The sequence below is a fragment of the Erpetoichthys calabaricus genome, chromosome 6 (genome assembly GCF_900747795.2).
Source record: "Erpetoichthys calabaricus chromosome 6, fErpCal1.3, whole genome shotgun sequence".
Classification (NCBI taxonomy): Eukaryota; Metazoa; Chordata; class Cladistia; order Polypteriformes; family Polypteridae; genus Erpetoichthys; species Erpetoichthys calabaricus.
In genome coordinates this window covers 140416592-140435830 of record NC_041399.2, presented here as the reverse complement: position 1 = coordinate 140435830, position 19239 = coordinate 140416592, and the positions used below count along the sequence as shown (strand labels likewise).

Here is a 19239-nt window from a genome sequence, read left to right as displayed (position 1 = left end):
CTGAAAGAGACGGAGCAAGAGAGCGCGCGTGCGCATTCCAGAGAGACAGGTGCTCGCACGTTGTACTGTAGGCTTTTTATCCAATCACGTGCGGTGCGCGCTATAGTGAAATGTACATTGCCTTAGGAAAGTCTGACCCCTAGAGGCATTCGAACACTCTAAGTAATGACAAATTATAATGTTCGTTTATAAATACAACCGAGTGTAATAGCAGAGAGTAATTGCATACCGCAGTACCAATGAGGTCAGTCATGTAATATGAGATTTTTGTAAATAAAGAGAATGAAGCAGGACCCTGCCCTGCAGTCATCTGTATAAACGTAGATACGCAAGAACATATTGGGAAACAAACCTACTTTATTTCTGAGTGTACGTGATATGGGGGAGTCAGATCGGATTCAGCTTTTCGCCTCCAGCTGCCAAAGAAAGTGGAAGGATGAACTGAAATTTTCAGGTGAGTTGTTTGTAAAAAGGGTCCTTGAGAATTGCTACCCAGCTAGAGTGTAAATCAGTTGGAAAATATGTGTTGTTATTAATGAATAGTAACGTTTTGCTTCCCTTCCATTAATCTTTGTACCAAGTACAGGATGCATCCATTTCTACTATTTTTAGGCTAACTTGTCATAAAATTTAACAATAATAAAAGCAAATATGTTTCGCAATTTTAGCTCATTTATTGACTGACTTTTTTATAGCTCCTCAAAGAGCTAGAGCGATAAGAAATCAGTTTTATTGCTTGGTGTTTATATATTAATCCCATGCCTACTTGTTTAATCCAATATTAGCTGTTGCTACCCGTTGAAATCTAAGTAATCAACGTAGACTTCAGCATTGCCGTTTGAAGTGCACCATGCACTGCATATGTGTCATAATCCATTTGGTATAGGATTCTTAAAAGCACAGTAGTGTTAATGTGTGCATGCACCATCTACTGAAATGACAAATGCAATGCATTTTATTGCCAAAAATGTGTTGGAATTGCAGAAAAATAACAACAGGACGGACACACAAGCATACACGTATTCATTTATTAAGGTGGATAGGGTTGGAATAGGTTGGACCTTATTCTGTCAATCTCTGTTGCAAGGTAAGAACTAGCCCTAGATGGGCAGCCTGCCTATCGCTGGGTACATTCACACACAGAGTCATACACTTAATAATTCACACCAGACCAGTTTAAAGTCTCCAATCAACCTAAAATACATGTTATTGGAATGTGGGAGGTACAAATTAATACCAGTACAAAAAAAACAAAAAAAACACAGGCAGACAAGGCAAAACGTGCAAACATCACATAATATAATCCATGTGGAATTCAAACCTACGTAGTTTGCTGAGTTTAGTAAATTGTTTTAAGGTAAACAACAGACATAAACTATTCTTTGTCAATTATTTTTATAGTGGTTTAATTAATACTGTAACCAAGACTGAGTTCATGCTCCTGAGATCAATGCATATATCCTGTGGATAAAGTCCCAGACATACATAACACATAAGCACCTGAGGTAAATGCTGGAATGACCGGAAATTCTTTCGAACCCAAACATAAGCAAAACAGCATTATGAAGACAAAAATCAAACAGAGTAAATACAAGTGTTAGGCAAAGACAATGCCATGGTGCACCTAGATCCATCCATCAATATTCTGAAACTGCTAAGAAAGTAAAAACAGTTATGCTGGAAACAAACAAACAAACAAAAAAGAATATACTGTACCTCCATCAGTTGCATTTTATTCTCATTTTACCCCGCTTTAAATTTAATTTGGCAGCAGTCTCCACTATTATCACCATTAACATGTTTGTGTCTGCTATTACTCTAATTCTTTATTATTTTAACCATAATGTCAGCTCTGAAGAGACACAGCTGTAATTTTTGGCCCTGTTCCAAACCTACCTTGAGCCTTTATCAGGTGTGTTCAGTTGAGAAATTTCAAGTTATTTATTAACTGAGCCATATCTCTGATTGTCAGTGTTTCTGGTTCTCCTTGTCCTGCAGGGCCTGTGTTTCACTTTTCTTCATGAATTATTTTTTTTAAAACAAGCCAAGTTGTGGTGCCTGTCCATTGAAGGGCATACTCATAAACACATGCATAATCACTCATTTTCGGTCAGTTTATATTTGCCAGTTAACTTAGCATGCAGATGTTTGAGATGTAAGAGGAAAACCAGATTACTTGTAGAAAACCACATGCAAACACAGGTAGACTGAGACTGGAATTAATTTTCGGTCTTTTACGGCTATATGCAGCAATATTAAGTATTTTGCTACCCCTGCCTTGTTCAGTTATTTTTGCAAAATTATTTAAATTGAGTCAATATGAGTCTATTGGTTTCTGAAATGGTCTTGCTATGCTATATGCTGTGTGATAAAATGTTTTGAAGGGTGATGTGTCACTTAGAAAAAGATACTTATACCATTTCTCTTTCAGTATACTGATTTGACCTCTAATACTTTTTTGGTAAATTAGCACAGTTTTACATTATTTTAAACCTACATACACATCTAGGAAACTCTGTTAAATACGTCCACCTGACTTTTGCTTTATTTGAATAGTAGCTTATCTTTCTCTCCTTATCAGTTTTTTTAATCTGAAATATTTTTTGGCATTTAGATACATTTATTACAGCAAACTCATACTATGGCTTTCAAATAAAATGTCAATTTAGAAAAATCCAATAGTATTTGTTTTGGTTTACATACTATGCAAATAATAGTGGGTTTTGTACACCACATTTCACAGACTGCTTTAGAGGGAGATGATTAATACTGAATTTGTTTGGTCACCTTTCTCAGCACAATGTTCAATATAGCTTTACCCTAAGTGCAGATTTTTATCCATTCTGAAGGTGGCATAAAACTGGAATATCTTGAGGGAATGTAACTTCTGTCCATTCATCTAATGAGGTGTCCTCAGTTTATTTTCACTTTAGAATAGGTAGACAAGATATTTCCATGCTCCTACAGTTAGGTCCATAAATATGTGGACAGAGACAACTTTTTTCTAATTTTGGTTCTGTACATTACCACAATGAATTTTAAATGAAACAACTCAGATGCAGTTGAAGTGCAGACTTTCAGCTTTAATTCAGTGGGGTGAACAAAACGATTGAATAAAAATGTGAGGCAACTAAAGCATTTTTTTAACACAATCCCTTCATTTCAGGGGCTCAAAAGTAATTGGACAATTGACTCAAAGGCTATTTCATGGGCAGGTGTGGGCAAGTCCGTCGTTATGTCATTATCAATTAAGCAGCTCTCAGACTCAGCAACGCAAAAAGACCTGGACGTCCAAGGAAGACAACAGTGGTGGATGATCGCAGAATCATTTCCATGATGAAGACAACCCCTTCACAACAGCCAACCAAGTGAACAATACTCTCCAGGGGGTAGGCGTATCAATATCCAAGTCTACCATAAAGAGAAGACTGCATGAAAGTAAATACAGAGGGTGCACTGCAATGTGCAAGCCACTCATAAGCCTCAAGAATAGAAAGGCTAGATTGGACTTTGCTAAATAACATCTAAAAAAGCCAGCACAGTTCTGGAAAAACACTCTTTGGACAGATGAAACCAAGATCAACCTCTACCAGAATGATGGCAAGAAAAAAGTATGGAGAAGGCGTGGAACAGCTCATCATCCAAAGCATACCACATCATCTGTAAAACACTGTGGAGGCAGTGTGATGGCTTGGGCATGCATGGCTGTCAGTGGCACTGGGACACTAGTGTTTATTGATGATGTGACACAGGACAGAAGCAGCCAAATGAATTCTGAGGTGTTCAGAGACATACTGTCTGTTCAAATCCAGCTAAATGCAGTCAAATTGATTGGGTGGCGTTTCATGATACAGATCGACAATGACCCAAAACATATAGCCAAAGCAACCCAGGAGTTTATTAAAGCAAAGAAGTGGAATATTCTTGAATGGCCAAGTCAGTGACCTGATCTTAACCCAATTGAGCATGCATTTCACTTGTTGAAGACTAAACTTCAGACAGAAAGGCCCACAAACAAACAGCAACTGAAAGCCACTGCAGTAAAGGACTGGCAGAGCATTTAAAAGGAGGAAACCCAGCATCTGGTGATGTCCATGAGTTCAAGACTTCAGGCTGTCATTGCCAGCAAAGGGTTTTCAACCAAGTATTAGAAATGAACATTTTATTTTCAGTTATTAAATTTGTCCAATTACTTTTGAGTCCCTAAAATGAAGGGATTGTGTTAAAAAAATGCTTTAGTTGCCTCACATTTTTATGCAATCATTTTGTTCACCCCACTGAATTACAGCAGAAAGTCTGCACTTCAACTGCATCTGAGTTGTTTCATTTAAAATTCATTGTGGTAATGTACAGAACCAAAATTAGAAAAAAGTTGTCTCTGTCCAAATATTTATGGACCTAACTGTATATGCTTTTCATTTCAATAATGAAACCAGGGTCTCATATCTCTTACTTTCAACAAGGTTTTACTATTTATGGCAGGGTAGAAAAACTGGCCTGTCTTCCCTTAGGCTGAACAAGCTTTGCAGCCTTTTTCAAACATTTGCACAAACTTCACTAGTTTGAATATTATATAAAGTGGTTAGGACACTCCTGCTTTGCATACCTACTGTCTTTTTAATGTCTTTGTTTAAGACACCCTGCCATGTTATGCTGAAGTGTTGGTCTGCGAAATTAAGCCATTAGGCACTTGTCTAACTGAATTAATGAGCTGGCCGGGGTCAATGTAATGTAGTATCATCACCAGACTGGTACCTTTATTCAGGTTCTATGTATAATTTGTCAACCACTAGGGGATGTTGCTGCATCCTGAACCCTAGACACTGCTACACAGACAGACAAATAATGTAGCTCAAATGTGCTTTACATAATGAAGAAAGAGAAAAAAGACAAAATAAATAAGAAAATAGAATTAGGGAACACTAATTAACATAGAGTAAAAGTAAGGTCTGATGGCCAGGGATGACAGAAAAAAAAAATCTGCAGGGGTTCCTAGGCCATGAGACTGCCCAGCCCCCTCTAGGCATTCTACCTAACATAAATGATCTCACACTCAGTCCTCATTGTATTCAGGGTTCACATGGAAGAACTTGATGATGATGGTCATGTGGATTTCTGGCCTTTAATCCATCAATGTAGGGACATCACGGTGTTTTGATCAGGTGGTGGTGGCGCAGATCGCCACCGCAGAAAACCGGAAAAACAACAGAAGAGAAAGTAGAGGTTAGTACAGATTATGGAGCCACCAGGAATGATATTGATAATTAAATGCATATACAGGGCATCAGGATTAAACTAAAATGAAACTATGAGAAAGCCATGTTAAAATAATGAGTTTTTAGCAGTTTTTTCAAGTGCTCCACTGTATTAGCCTGGCGAATTTCTATTCGTAAGCTATTCCAGATTTTAGGTGCATAACAGCAGAAGGCTGCCTCACCACTTCTTTTAAGTTTAGCTCTCTGAATAATAAGCAGACACTCATTTGAAGATCTAAGGTTATGATTTGGAGTGTAAGGTGAGACATTCTGAAATATAGGATGGAGCGAGATTATTTAAGGCTTTGTAAACCATAAGCAGTATTTTAAAGTCAATTCTAAATGACACAGGTAACCAATGTAGTGACATCAAAACTGGAGAGATGTGCTCGGATTTTCTTTTCCTAGTTAAAATTCTAGCTGCTGCATTCCATACTAGTTGCAATCGACTGATGTCTTTTTTGGGTAGTCCTGAGAGGAGTGTGTTACAGTAATCTAGCCGACTGAAAACAAAAGCGTGAACTAATTTCTCAGCATCTTGCAATGTTATAAGAGGTCTAACTTTTGCTATATTTCTTAAGTGAAAAAATGCTGTACTAGTAATCTGATTAATATGCGATTTAAAATTCAGGTCAGAGTCAATAGTTACTCCTAAAATTCTTTAACTCCGTCTTGACTTTTAATCCTAATGCATCAAGTTTATTTCTAATAACCTCATTATGTTCATTTTTTCCAATCACTAAAATTTCTGTTTTCTCCTTATTGTTTGAAGCCAAGAACTCAAACGTTTTTTCTATTCTCATCAGTAGCTACTCCCTAGCTATACATGTCTGAAACCAATTTAAAAATGACCTCTATTAAGGAGATATATAGGCATATAAGCTACAAAAAAGGTCAATGCTCATAAGTAACACTTTATGAAGTTGTTAGAATGGTAACACCATCAACTTTTTCATTCTGATGTGAAGTAGGCAAACATTTTAATATTGCCTTACAAAACAACAACTGTGCAGTCCCTGGTAATCTCTACACTCATACTGCTTGTAATACCACCACTGTTTTCAATGGTGGTCACATGGACAAATGACTTTGGGTTTTATAGTGATGGCCAGTCCCTGTACAACTAAATCAAGTTGGATAAATAGTGTTTGATTCTCTGTTTGTTTCTTTGTTATTTTTTTCATCTTTGTATTTCCATTTTTCTCCTTGTATTTGTGGGTTAAATAAACAACCATTTTTGGTGCTTTTTGAACTGCTTTAGTGAGGTGAGGTGTAGTGCTTGCTGCCGTAATCTGTTTACTCCACAATCCTGGACAGTTAGGGGGGTGGATAGGTGGGGGAACAGATGATGGATGGATGGAGACAGTCAAATAATGCCAGAGGGACTGAAAATATATGATATATCTAAAAAAAATGAAAAGAAATGAAATTACGCTTGGTGTTCATAATGACCATAAGAGGAAGGATGTACAAATTTAAACCTGTCAGTGAATCATGGTTGGCATATATCAACCACTTGGAATAAATCTTTGAAGCTAATGAAACTTCAAAAGTAAAATGTGTGGTAATGTTGCTTAGTGTAATGGGTGTACCCACATAGAAATTACTTAGAAGTTAAGTATAGCTTGCCAAACTGAAGAATAAAACATTCAACCAGATAGTACTTTAAAGGGACATTTCTAGCCAAAGCCATTAATTCAATGAAAGTGTTCAAAAGGTTAATGATACGGTGCATCACTTTGCACCGACTTAAAGCAGTGAGTAGTCAATTGTGAATTTTTGACACTACCCTGAACTAGCTGTTGTGTGATTGCTTTGTCAGCAAAGTAAAGAGTGAAGCCTTACCAGAGAAGATTGCTTTCAGAGGATGGTCTGAATTTTGCAAGGTGGCTCACAGTATAGAAGCAGTTGGCAGGGATATGCTACAATGAAGGAAAATGAAGTGACCATGATAGTACATAAAATGTAAGTAAAGCCTGCCTGACAAAACAAGAAATGATACGGCTGTAACAGTAAGAATCACAATGCAAAGAATGCTATTTAAATATTTATTTAAAGACACTAATTGTCACCTTTGTGGCTGAGTAGAGACTATTAAGCATTCATATTAAGGTAACAGGTAAGTGACAACCTTAGTCAAATGTAAAGATGGCAAATAATAAAAAAAGCAGACAAAAGAAACTAAATATGGAAAAGCTAAAGAACTTGAACTAGGAATGTTGCTGAGCATTTAGTATATTTCCAGGACAAGTAGTGATTCCAAGCGAATTTTGTAATAAATGAGAATGCCTAAGTATAGAATTAGATTTGATGTTGCCATTAGAATCATTGCACATTTGCCATTAAAAGAAGCAAATATGTGTGAAGCTGAAGATGTACATTGCGTGACTGTCTGGTTTGGGTGCAGCTGCCTTGTCCTTGAATTCAGGACTGTCAATAGTCCTGTCTGAAATGAGCTGGGTAGTGTGAACATATAACAACCTAGAGGTAGGAGCAAAGTGCCAATGTGCTTTTATTTTCATATTCAAACAAAGGATTCAAATAAGAAAGTGCAGTTGAAGTCTTCTTCAAAATAAAGTCAATAAATAATACATAATAAAAATAGTTTCATGGTGAAGGTTAAAATGAATAAATAAATACTCCTAAAACAGGTAAAAAATCTGAGGTTAAAACTATAGTTCAAACCATATTCATGTCTCTGCTGCATACTCTCATGGTCTGCTCTATAACAGCAGACATCCAATGGCCTGCCACAATCCTGCCTTGCCTCCCAATTTTACCTCGGTCTCTTCTTTCTGCAACAGCCCAGCATGTCTTTCTTTCTTAAATCTCACCTCACCCTCCTTGGGTCTTAGAGCTGGGCTGAGTTGGTGACAGGTATGGTCTCTTTCTCCTGCTCTTGTTCCAGCCATCTTAGGCAGTTCTGTTGGCTGAACTTCTATCATCTTGCCACCTGATGTCAGTTCAGCAGGACCCCTGGAGTGCTCAATCTCTTGAACTCCTCGGGAATGCTCAGCAGGAATGACACGCCTCTGGAGCACCATACCCCTTGTTTCTCCACTCAGCCACTGACTGCTCTGCCTTCCTTCCATCGTGCTGGTTTGTACTCACAACGCTTTCTCCAACCTTTCACCGTGATCTAACCACTTCAGGTTTCTTTTAACCTATTGCAAGTGCAGGTGGCTTGATTAAGCCCCATGGAGCGTCAATGGGAAAACTGGCAGAACTGATTTCATCTGCATATGAATGCAGTTGGCCAATTCCTCCATTAAATACCCCAGAGACACATGGCTACACTACCGCTCCACCCACATCCACTGAGCCTATGCACAGTTTTTTTTTTTAAAAATGCACATTGCTACAAATTCCTATTTGTTTCCTCACATGCTGGAAAAATATTTCAGTTTTGTTCTAGTCATCTGTTACAGTGACATATAATAAGAAAGACGTTTGGCTGTGAAGGGTGTAATGGAACCAGGCCGTCAGGGAGCCCCAAATCTCAGCACAAACACACAGAAGAGTCCCAGTTTTCGATTAATGGATGGCTTATTCATCATAAAAACCTCCAAAAATGTTGAAAACACAAAACTCAAATCTCCACAATACCTTTCTTCTTCTCACCACACTGCCATCCTCCAGTCGAGTGTTGCTCTATGTCCTCCCAGCTCTGACTCACCTGGACAAGGGAGTGTGGTCCCTTTTATTGAGGACCATGGAGTACTTCCAGTGCTAGGTCCACCGCCTGATGGAAGTACTTCCGGGTCATATGAAAGTCCCATGAATTGGGGAGCGCACTCCTGGCATTCCCTGCTGGTTCCCGAATGGGTGCCGATATGTAGGGCTGCTGCCATTTAACACCTGGAAAAAAAAGTCCCCAGCGACATCTTCTGCTTCTGATGGGCTGTCCATCCATCTATTCTGGCTATCTCTTCCGGGTCTGGCCCCTTTCTCTTCCCTGGCTGGGATGCCTGTCTGCCTGCCAGGAGCCTCCTGTTTGGGTAAGGAACCATTTCCTTTTCTGATTGAGATGTCCGTCCAGCCCAAGTGACATCTACAAGGGATAGTTGTGAAGGTAGTAGGACCAGTATTATGTGGTTGGTATTGGATACAAAAGCTCCATCTGAATCGGAAACAATTTAATTAAATATATGAGTTTTGCTGGAAGTTGGAGATCTTTATATGTTTCCAAATGTGTTCAAAGATAAACTGGGGACAGTAAGTCAGATGCACCTTCTAAGTTTCATAGTAGCAGACCATTACCATTTTACATTTTTTTTAATTAATTTTATTTCAAGAAAGTTACCATAGTATACAATAAAAATATAATTTGCAGAAATTACACAACAACAGACTGAGGAGATCGTTCCTCTCCCAAACTATGTGACTCTTCAATTCCACACACATGGGTAAACCTTAACATTATTCAAAGTTATTGTCTGTTTTTACCTACATTTTTATTACTCTTTAATTTAATATATATATTTTTTTGTATCAGTATGCTGCTGCTGGAGTACGTGAATTTCCCCTTGGGATTAATGAAGTATCTATCTATCTATCTATCTATCTATCTATCTATCTATCTATCTATCTATCTATCTATCTATCTATCTATCTATCTATCTATCTATCTATCTATCTATCTATCTATCTATCTATCTATCTATCTATCTATCTATCTATCTATCTATCAAATAATTTCAAATTCAATCCAGAAAAAAAACAATAATAAAAAAGAAAACAGTGAAAAAACAAATACTTACCAAAAGAATAATTCAGAGTGAAATGAAGAGAAAGAGAGGAGAGACAAAAGCAGAAAAAAAACTTTATCCTTTATATGAATGCTTAATCTACTTTTTTACTTTAAGTTTTGCCCAAGTTTTAAAGTTTTAAACTTTAAAATTTGGGACAGATTCTCTAAGCAAGTATTAAATGTTTCCCAATTTCAAACAGTATAGAACATCAGTTAATATAGTTGTGAATGGGTTAGGAGTGATTGTGACACCAAGACTGTCTAATAAGTATTTAAAGATTTTTGTCAAAAAGTATGTTAATTTAGTGCATTCCCAAAACATATGGCCTAGTGATGCTGGTGCTAGATGGCAACGCTCACAAGTTGGATCTTGCTGTGGGTACATTTCTGGACAGTTTTAAACAAACTAAGTGTGATAAAAGATTTTAAGTTAAATTATTAAGTGCTTCAGGCATGTACATCTACTCCTTTTCTAAGGTGTTAATTGAAAGACTGTTTTCCCACCATACCCTAGGAACACTGAAGGGAAGGTTCTTTGAGGTGTTTTTATATATTGTTGAGATACTGTCTGAGTCTTCAAGACTGAGTAGTGTTGCCTACAGAATAAAAATGGGTGGGAGGTGTAGAACATTGGTTAGGTTTCTTTTAACAAAATTTTATTTTTCTAAGATGCAAATTCGTTATATTTATACAGTGTCTTAATCCCAAATGTTTTCCAATACTGAGTAGGTTTGGGAAGGTTGAAAAAGGCGATTATCATGGTAAGAAAGCAGCAGGTAACAACTTCCCTGCCTTGAAGTTTGTCCTGTATTTGTCCCATATTCTGAATGACTGGTGAATGACTGGATTATTAGTATACTAATGAAAGTTAGTATTTATTGTGGCACAAAACAGGGTATGTTGAAAAGAAGTACAGCAAGATTTAATTTCCATTGCTGACCAGGCTGGAGTAATTTGTTAACTTGTGCTTATTTCTAGGTCATTATATTGTGTATGTTTGACATACGTCAACGTTTAATAAAATTAAAAGTTAAGTTGTGGCATGCCACCTTCTATCAAAGGTCTTTGTAGGATTGCCTCTTGAATGTGAGACCTTCTCAATTTCCAGATAAACGAGGTTATAATTGAGTCTAGTCTCTTAACAAATGATTTGTTGAAGTATACAGGGATGCTCTGAAATAGAAATAGAAGCTCTGGAGGATGTTTATCTTGACAGTATTAATTCTTCCTGCTAATGTGAAATGGAAGGTAGACAATCTGTTAACATCTTGTTTGATTTTTTTTCCATGCTTTTACCAAAATTGTGTTGCAAAAGATCTTAATATTTAGCTGTGATATTTATTACTAGATACGTAAACTGTTTTGATATAATGAACAAATTGATGCCAAGTTTAGTATGATGTGCTTGACAGTTAACAGAAAAAACATTTTTTGAAGTTAATTTCGAGTCCAGATGTCTTTTGAAATTCTGCTAATGCATTAAGGACTAATGATAAAGATATTTGTGAGTCTGATATATACAATACCATATATCTGTGTATAGTTATATTTTCTGTTTGAGTCCCTTTTTGATAACCCAATTTATCTCTGATTTATTTTGAAAATTAATAGCTAGTGGCTCAATGATGACAGAGGGCACCCATGTTTATATACCACATTCTAGTTTAAAGTAGCCTGAGTTTGTGTTTAGGCATCTGGACTGATATAAAGTAATTTTATCCACGTGGATACATTTGTATCAAACACAAATTTGTGCAATGTGGTGAATAGACAGTCCCAATCTGCTTTTTCTAAGTTCAGAGATAATAAGATCACTGGTGTGTTAGAATTTGTTGGTGAGTATATTACATTACATAGATACCAAAGGTTTAGACTAAATGTTTGTTTTTAATGAATTCAGTTTGGTCTTGTGATATTACATAAGGAAACATTTTCTCAATCCTTCTAGCTAAAGCTTTGGAGAGTATCATTATTCAGAAGTATATCTGGTCTGTATGATGCACTTTGTAGTATGTATCTTTCTTTGGAAAAGCAGAAATTAATACTTGGTGAAACAATCTGAGGTAAAATTTAACTTTGTCTAGCTTCTGTGAATGTTGTTAATAATAATGAAGCTAATTTGGTTCATTTTTAATTTTTTTTATAAAACTCGGTGAAGTCATCAGGACCTGCTGCTTTTCTACTTTCTAGTGAGATTATAGCATCCAGTAGTTCTGAGAGTGTCAGAGGTTTGTCAAGTTTTTGTAAGCTAAGACTATCAAGCTTTTGTATTTGTATTTTATCAAAAAACTCATTGGAGTGTGTCTCATAATCTTTATACTGTGTGGAATATAAAGACGTAAAATACTCCTTTAATGTGTAAGTTATATATTTATGGTCTATGATTTTTATCTCCAGTTGTGTTGACAATTTCTGTTATCGCTTTGCAAACTTACTGTTTGTGGATTTTTTGAACTAAAATCTTTTTAGCCTACTCTCCATGTTCATAATAATGATATTGGTTTTTAAAAATGAGTTGTTCAGTTCCTTTTCTTGTCAAGAGATTCAATTTTGATTGTGAAATCTGTCTTTTCATGTAAAGTACCTTATTTGGAGATATGGTGTATTCATAATCTGCTCTGGAAATCTTAACTCTGATGCCTTCTTGGTCTCCAATTTATTTTTTGAAAGAGATTAAATAATGTGTCCTCTTAAAAATGCCTTCAAAGTTTCCCAAAGTGTTCTGCGGAAACCTCTGAGGATACGTTAATCTCTATGCATATAAACATACAAACTTTTATATACACTTGTGTTAAATCTACTGTCACATTAAATTACTCAATTCTTAGGCATATATAAGTATAATTTAATAAAATTAACTGTATTATGGTTATAGTAACTGAAGACGTGATTGGCCATCAACTGTTACTTTCTGTTTAGTTATAAACAAGAGGCTAAAGATGAATTCAGCTCTGTGTAGACACTGTTTGATACTGTAGAATGCAACTTGTTTTGAGGTGATTCTCCTACTTCTGTTTGAGATGATACGCTAATTGTTTTCCTATCCTGTAATTTATCAAATGTGACAATCGGGCTACTAGGTCTTAAGGCATTTGATCCATGTATTCAATCAGCATTGGAAATCTCAGTGTCAAATTTAAAGTCCCCTTCTTCAGCTATGAATTTCACTGGGTTAGGACTTTCACTGTTTTTAGGAAGTCCTTCAATTATGATATTGTTGCTTCTATACCTATCTTCAAACACTAATAGTTTTTCCCAGTGTACTTTGTATTCAGATGTAACAGCAGTTATTTTTTCATTGGTGGTGGAAGTAAATTGTACTTCTTCAATGTGACTCGTAAACATTTGTTTACATTCCTCCAGATAAGCCCCAAGTACTTTAATTTATTATCAATTTTGCTGATAATATCTGTACATTTCCATCCATTTTTGCTAGATTTTTCAAAATTTTACATCAAATTTATTGTCTAAACATACCTCCTGATCCTTCACATCCTAGCTTATGTTCTTCACATCCTGTTTTATATTCTGTATTGTGCTGTGAGATTTCTTTATTTCCATGTGTGTTCCCTTTATATCCTCCTATATATTCTTCATATCCAACCCAAGTCTGGTAATCAATACCTTTAACTCAGGCACTCAAACCAGTACCATTTTCTATGAAGGAACTAGTTGATAAAGATCTAGCGAGATCTGAGTCAGCTGATATAACTGTAATAATGAAGTATAGTGAGTGGGCTGCATCAGTACTGGCTGTTGTTATAAGAGATAAATCCATTTGCTTACGTGGGGACTATAATCAAGCTGCAAATGTTGAAACTTGCTCCTAGCAACGTATGGAGGAAACATTGACTACACTGAGTTTGGGCAAGATGTTTTCTAAAATGGACTTGACATCAGCTTACCAAAAAGTGCTGTTGGAGGATGATTCCAAGAAATATACTATCATTAATCAACATGCATAAGGGACTGCTTGTTTATAATAGGATACTCTATGACTTCAGGGTGGCACCTTTCATTTTTCAGGGGATCCATGAGAAGCCTATTGAAAAACTGTTGTATTTTTCTTAGGCAACTTGTTGATAATGGGCAAAGATAACCTGAACAATTAAAAAAAAAAGTCCTACAATTTTTATGTGAATAAACAATGTTAATGTGACACAATCCAGATGTGTATTTGATTAAACACAAGTAGAATACCTGTGATGTGTGCTTGATGGAAATGGTGTTCACCCTTCTAAAAATAGGGTAACAGTAAAAAAGGTAATGAAACTGAACTTTTCTGGCTGATTATTGATGTCTTATGCCAAATAAGAGTAAAGTATTTGTTCCTCTTTACAGCTTATTACAAGAGCAATCTACTTGCCATTGCAGCAGCGCTGAAAACCATGCTTTTGAAAGATTTAAGTGATTAAATTATCAATTCATCATAATTCATAGTTAATCAATGAAATCTCTTTCTCTGGCTTGTGATGCAAATGTATATGGTATTGGGGTTGTTCTTAAGCATATTATGCCAAGTAGAGGTGTACATCCAATTGCCTGTGCATCCTGTACACACTCAACAACACAGGCAAGGTATTCTCAAATTAAAATGGAAGTTTTAGGACTATTTTATATATTTAAGGAGTAGGTCACTCAACTTTGTGACTGACCATTAACCCTTACTGACCCTATTTGATTAATCTGAATGCTTTCTAACAATGGTTGCTGTATGTATCCAGTGTGTGGTTGTTATGTTATCAACTTATAACTATCAAATAATTTATTGAGCAGCAATGGTATGAAGATGGATTATCACAGGTTCCATTATATGAAATCAGTGATGTGGGGAGAGTAACCTTATCAACACATATTTATGTTCTGCTATAATGGCACATTGAGGCAGCACCATTGAATGGGCCTTATCTGGTGAAAGAGGGGGTGGTGGAGAGCCGGAAAACTCTCCACAAAGCAAGTAAGAGGGTGGAGGGTGTGTACCGGGTTCCTGCCACTAAAGTTGTACAGGTGGGGATGGTGAACCTCCACCCTACTTCTGAGAGACACCTGACGGGGTCTACGCAGGAGGCGCATGGCCATAATGGCTCCTGACCGTCAGATTGTGATGAGAGAAACCAGAGTTTCCCACTGGTCGAGGAGGTTAACCTGTTTATGACTGTACTGGAGCTGGAGGGTACCTTCAACCCATATAGTCTCTCTTGCAGTTCGTAAGTCTACTCCAGCAGACGATTGAGAGGCTGGAGTGGAGAGTTGACGCACCCCAGAGGGCAGTGGGAGAATGGCTGAAGTGGCACGGTGCTGTACTCTCCAGTCAACAAGATGTGGAGGTACAGGTGAGTGACACCAGTACCGTACATAAAACAGGGGTGGAAGGCGAAAAGGCCCCAGTATCAATCAGTTCTGGTTGCCAAGTAGGTGCTACCTTGACAGTGGACGCAGTTGTGATGACCAATCGTGTGGTGAAGGCGGAACCAGTGGAGGGGTGTGTGAAGAGCCAGCTGGTAAGTGCCGGCTGCCAGAGCAAACCACCCCAAGTGCTGACGGCAGTCTCACTGAAGTCCACAAGGGCACAGATGCCGCGGGGTCTCTTTTTATCCCATAGGGAGACCCAGACTGTCGTTGCGCCCCAGAATAAAAGAAAGACCCGGAAAAGGGAGATCGGGTCTTCCAACAAGGTGCAACGTGAGCCCTTGTGCTCTCCTGCATTGAAGAGTTACTCTCCGCAGGGGCGGAGAGAAGCCCCGAACCTGGCTGGGGACGAGGTGGAGTGGAAGTACCCATCCTATTTCCATGTCTGGAGGGCATGGGGACATGGAGGGAAGTGCCGGTGTTTTGAGTGTCAAAATCGAGGTCACACTCTTCGCTTGGTTTTCCTTTTCAGGGCGGAACCATGAACAAGGATATAACAGCACCCCACCCTGTCAGAAGACAGCCCTCACGGGATGGGCCACTTTGCCCTATGAGCCTCAGCTGAGGGAGAGATTCTGTGGCGGACGGCTGGGGCTCTTGCCCAGCGGGGATGCCTAGAGAATAGAAGGATTGGAAGAGAAACAATATCTCCCCTGGGACACGAGAGGACAGCTGCCCTGGTTTGCAGCCAGGCCACAAGATCAGAGCTTGGAAACTTAACCCTGTTGGGGCCCATGGCCACCACCAGGGGGCGCCTGGGTATTTGTGGAGCCCAGGACGGCAGTACTTCCACCACACTGGTGAGTGCTGCCAGAAGGAGATCCGGGAACACCTGGAGTGCTTCTGGGTGCCCATGTAGCACTTCTGTCATACTCGGGACTACTGCTGAAAGTTAATGGGGTACAATATCACACTGCATTCAAGGAGCCAAAGTTGGGAGGTGGAGGACAGAGATTGTGTGGAGGAATGGATGCGGTGAAGAAGGAAAGAAAGAAAGAGAAAGAGGAGAAGAAGATAAAAAAATGTGCTTTTGGGACTAGTGTGTTGCTGAGCCAGTCCGTGTTCGGGTTAGGGGGCTATCCGACCCCTGATCTTCCACTATATATATATATGTGTGTGTGTGTAAATAAATAATGCAGAGTTGACTGATCCACTCAATCACTCATCAAAAAAAGCACTATTTCCTCTTTAAGTATAAAGCTTAAGTCTGTCAGGATAGCACATCTAGGGCATTAGATATCCACTAAGAAAGGACATTTCAGTATATCAATATTTAGGGGTTAAAAAAAAACTTGCAATAGAAATGCTAAATACCTCAAAATCTGAAAAGTGCCTTGACAGATTTATTATAAATTTGGTTACACAGAAAAAAGAAAATTTGTCAACACATTTTTTTATATTTGTTGTTAATAATGCTGTAGTGAGTGGAACATAATAACTCTCCACATCCATTTTTTGCCACATGTTCTGACAACAATCGCATGTAGAAATGGGGTATGCCAGTTTATACAAATGAAGGCCGTCTGCAGAAGCAAAGTGAAAGGAGCAGCATTTCGCAAAGCTTGTGGAAGATGTGTCAAGTCAGTTTTGCACAAATGATCCAGTAATACAGGAAGAAAGGTATTTAATATACGTGAATCCCCCTACTTTATCTTATCTGCCACCTTGTGGAAAATTCTGATTTGGAGACTACAATTCTCATCAGTCAGTGCTGTGACCCAGATAATTGCATCCATACTCACAAAGTTTAAATAAGAACATCAACAAATGTGGCATATTAGTAAAGGTAGCAACTGCCGCTTTTCTTTTTTCTTGTATAACAGTTTTTTTTGGGATAAAAATTTCATTATTTTGCTGTATTACAACATTTACATTACAATGCATCTTTTTGTCTCATCTTGGATTGTGTTTAGTCATGTTGAATTTACAAAACACACTTTTACCCCCATTTTTATTTTAATCTGGATCCTTTTCAGAGAAATGTGTTACCAAATCCAGTGTATGCACTATTGCCTAACCCTTAAAGAGCTACCTTTCTTTCTTTCTACACCCACTCCCAAAAAAAAAAAAAAAAAAAACTTAAACCCAAATACCTGTTTTTACCTATTGTTATTTTATATTTGACATAATCTACAAAGCGAGATTCAGGCAGATGGACAGTGGAGGCACGATGCATTTGGCCATATGTTCACTTCATTTTACTGTGTCCACCTTATTTGACAATAAATCTAAGATACTGTAAACTGATCAGAATTTTTTTTTATTATAGCACAACCTTGTGTTTTTTTCTTTTGTCTACCTGCATATCTCCTTTGAGTTCTCAGTACCAATCAATGATTAGTGCTTTTAGATGTTAAAAAAAAACAGAGAAAATGAAGAAAAACAAACACTGCAAATTAACCAATGGAGACAAGTGATGATTAAACAGTATTTATTCAAACCCACTGTATACCTAATTGTACTAATGGACAATTGTTTGCAGATCTGTTTTATTATTACTTTGTGTTTTATATTTGTAATTAATTTAGACCAGTTTGAAGATATTCACATTATTCTCACATTCACATTAAAAAGTATTTTTCTGTTGATCAAAAAAGCCAAATTAAAACCACTGTGATTCAATGTTGCATAACAATATAATATGAAAACGTACAAGGGGATGTATACTTTTTACATGTACTTGAAATTAAAGCAATTTCTCCACTGTTCTCACTTAAATTCTCAGTTCTGGATTTTTACTTTACTGAATATCTGCTGCATATTTTGTCTCTCTGTATGATACTTTATTGGATCCAATAATAACTGGGCAGAATCAATATGACCAGCTCTTACCCCAATGTCAACTAAACCTTGCATTAGAGCAGTTAACCAACTCCCACCTACAGTTTTCCTTTCCTAAAAAATATTTAATGTTTATCGTGTTAGTTTGGTTTCTTTGACAACGTACCTACTTTGTGCATGTAAACTAGTACCTTTCTGCTTTTTTTGCATGTCACATATCTTTTTATATTTTTGTTTTGTCTATCAGTAAAGACACTAGTGTTTATCCAGAAATGAAACTAAATGTCAGAAGAATTATCAGTGATATATTTTTCCGTAGCTATGCCTCTTTATGTTCCTTGTGTTTTGGGTGTGGACAGCAGGTGGGGCAACCCCTTGCATTACTGTAAAGGACCACCCCATAAAAGGAATGCTGGAAAGTGTAGTCCCCGCAGTTCATTGAATGACCTTTGGTGGAGTGTGGATTTTTCTTTGAATATTTTTTTTTAATTTAAAGGCCTCTTTGGCTCTTTTTTGCCTCTCTTTAAGGATTTCAGTTAAGGACTTGTTCACTTTTAAATTGCCTTTTTGGCAAATCTTTTTGCCCTTTTTCACTCTTTTGATCATTTTCTTATATTTTCTTATCTTTGCTATGATATCTTCTTTTATAAAGATATTTTTGTGGTTCATCTCTCTACAACTCAGGGGTTTAGGGTAATTCTATTCTTTCTGATGGCATTCTGAATATATTTGGCTATTTTCTATATATATTTGAACTTCTTTTGACTTCTTTTTGAAGTCAAAGCCCATTTGGCCCAGCGTAGGCTGAAGCCGGCTGTCTGTGTAGGCAGTTAAACTTCTTATTTATGAAGGCTAATAAGGAGTCTGGTCTGCTTTTTGGCTCTGTTTTGGAGGCGTCACACTACTTTGGCCATTTCATGACTCTGACCATAGCACTAAAATCTGTGCACTGTCAGTGGCAGGGTGAAAACAGTATATCTAAGAAATGGAAAATTTGGTCTGGTTAACACATACCATTGAATTTTGTTCTTAATCTTCTAGTTT

At 37.3% G+C, this 19239-nt stretch overlaps 1 protein-coding gene across 5 annotated transcripts in view; it reads left to right on the top strand.

Annotated features, from left to right (window-relative positions):
* Positions 1 to 18: 18 nt before the first annotated feature.
* LOC114653568 (uncharacterized) overlaps positions 19 to 19239 on the top strand; it is an 89658-nt gene continuing 70437 nt past the window's right edge. For 2 of the 5 annotated variants that reach the window (XR_003716535.2, XR_003716536.2), the window contains exons 1-2: positions 19 to 454; positions 7078 to 7220. The gene's annotated coding sequence lies outside the window, so the exon portion shown is untranslated. The remainder of the gene's footprint in view (positions 455 to 7077; positions 7221 to 19239) is intronic. The other 3 variants (XR_007935299.1, XR_007935300.1, XR_007935301.1) reach the window with 3 other exon arrangements.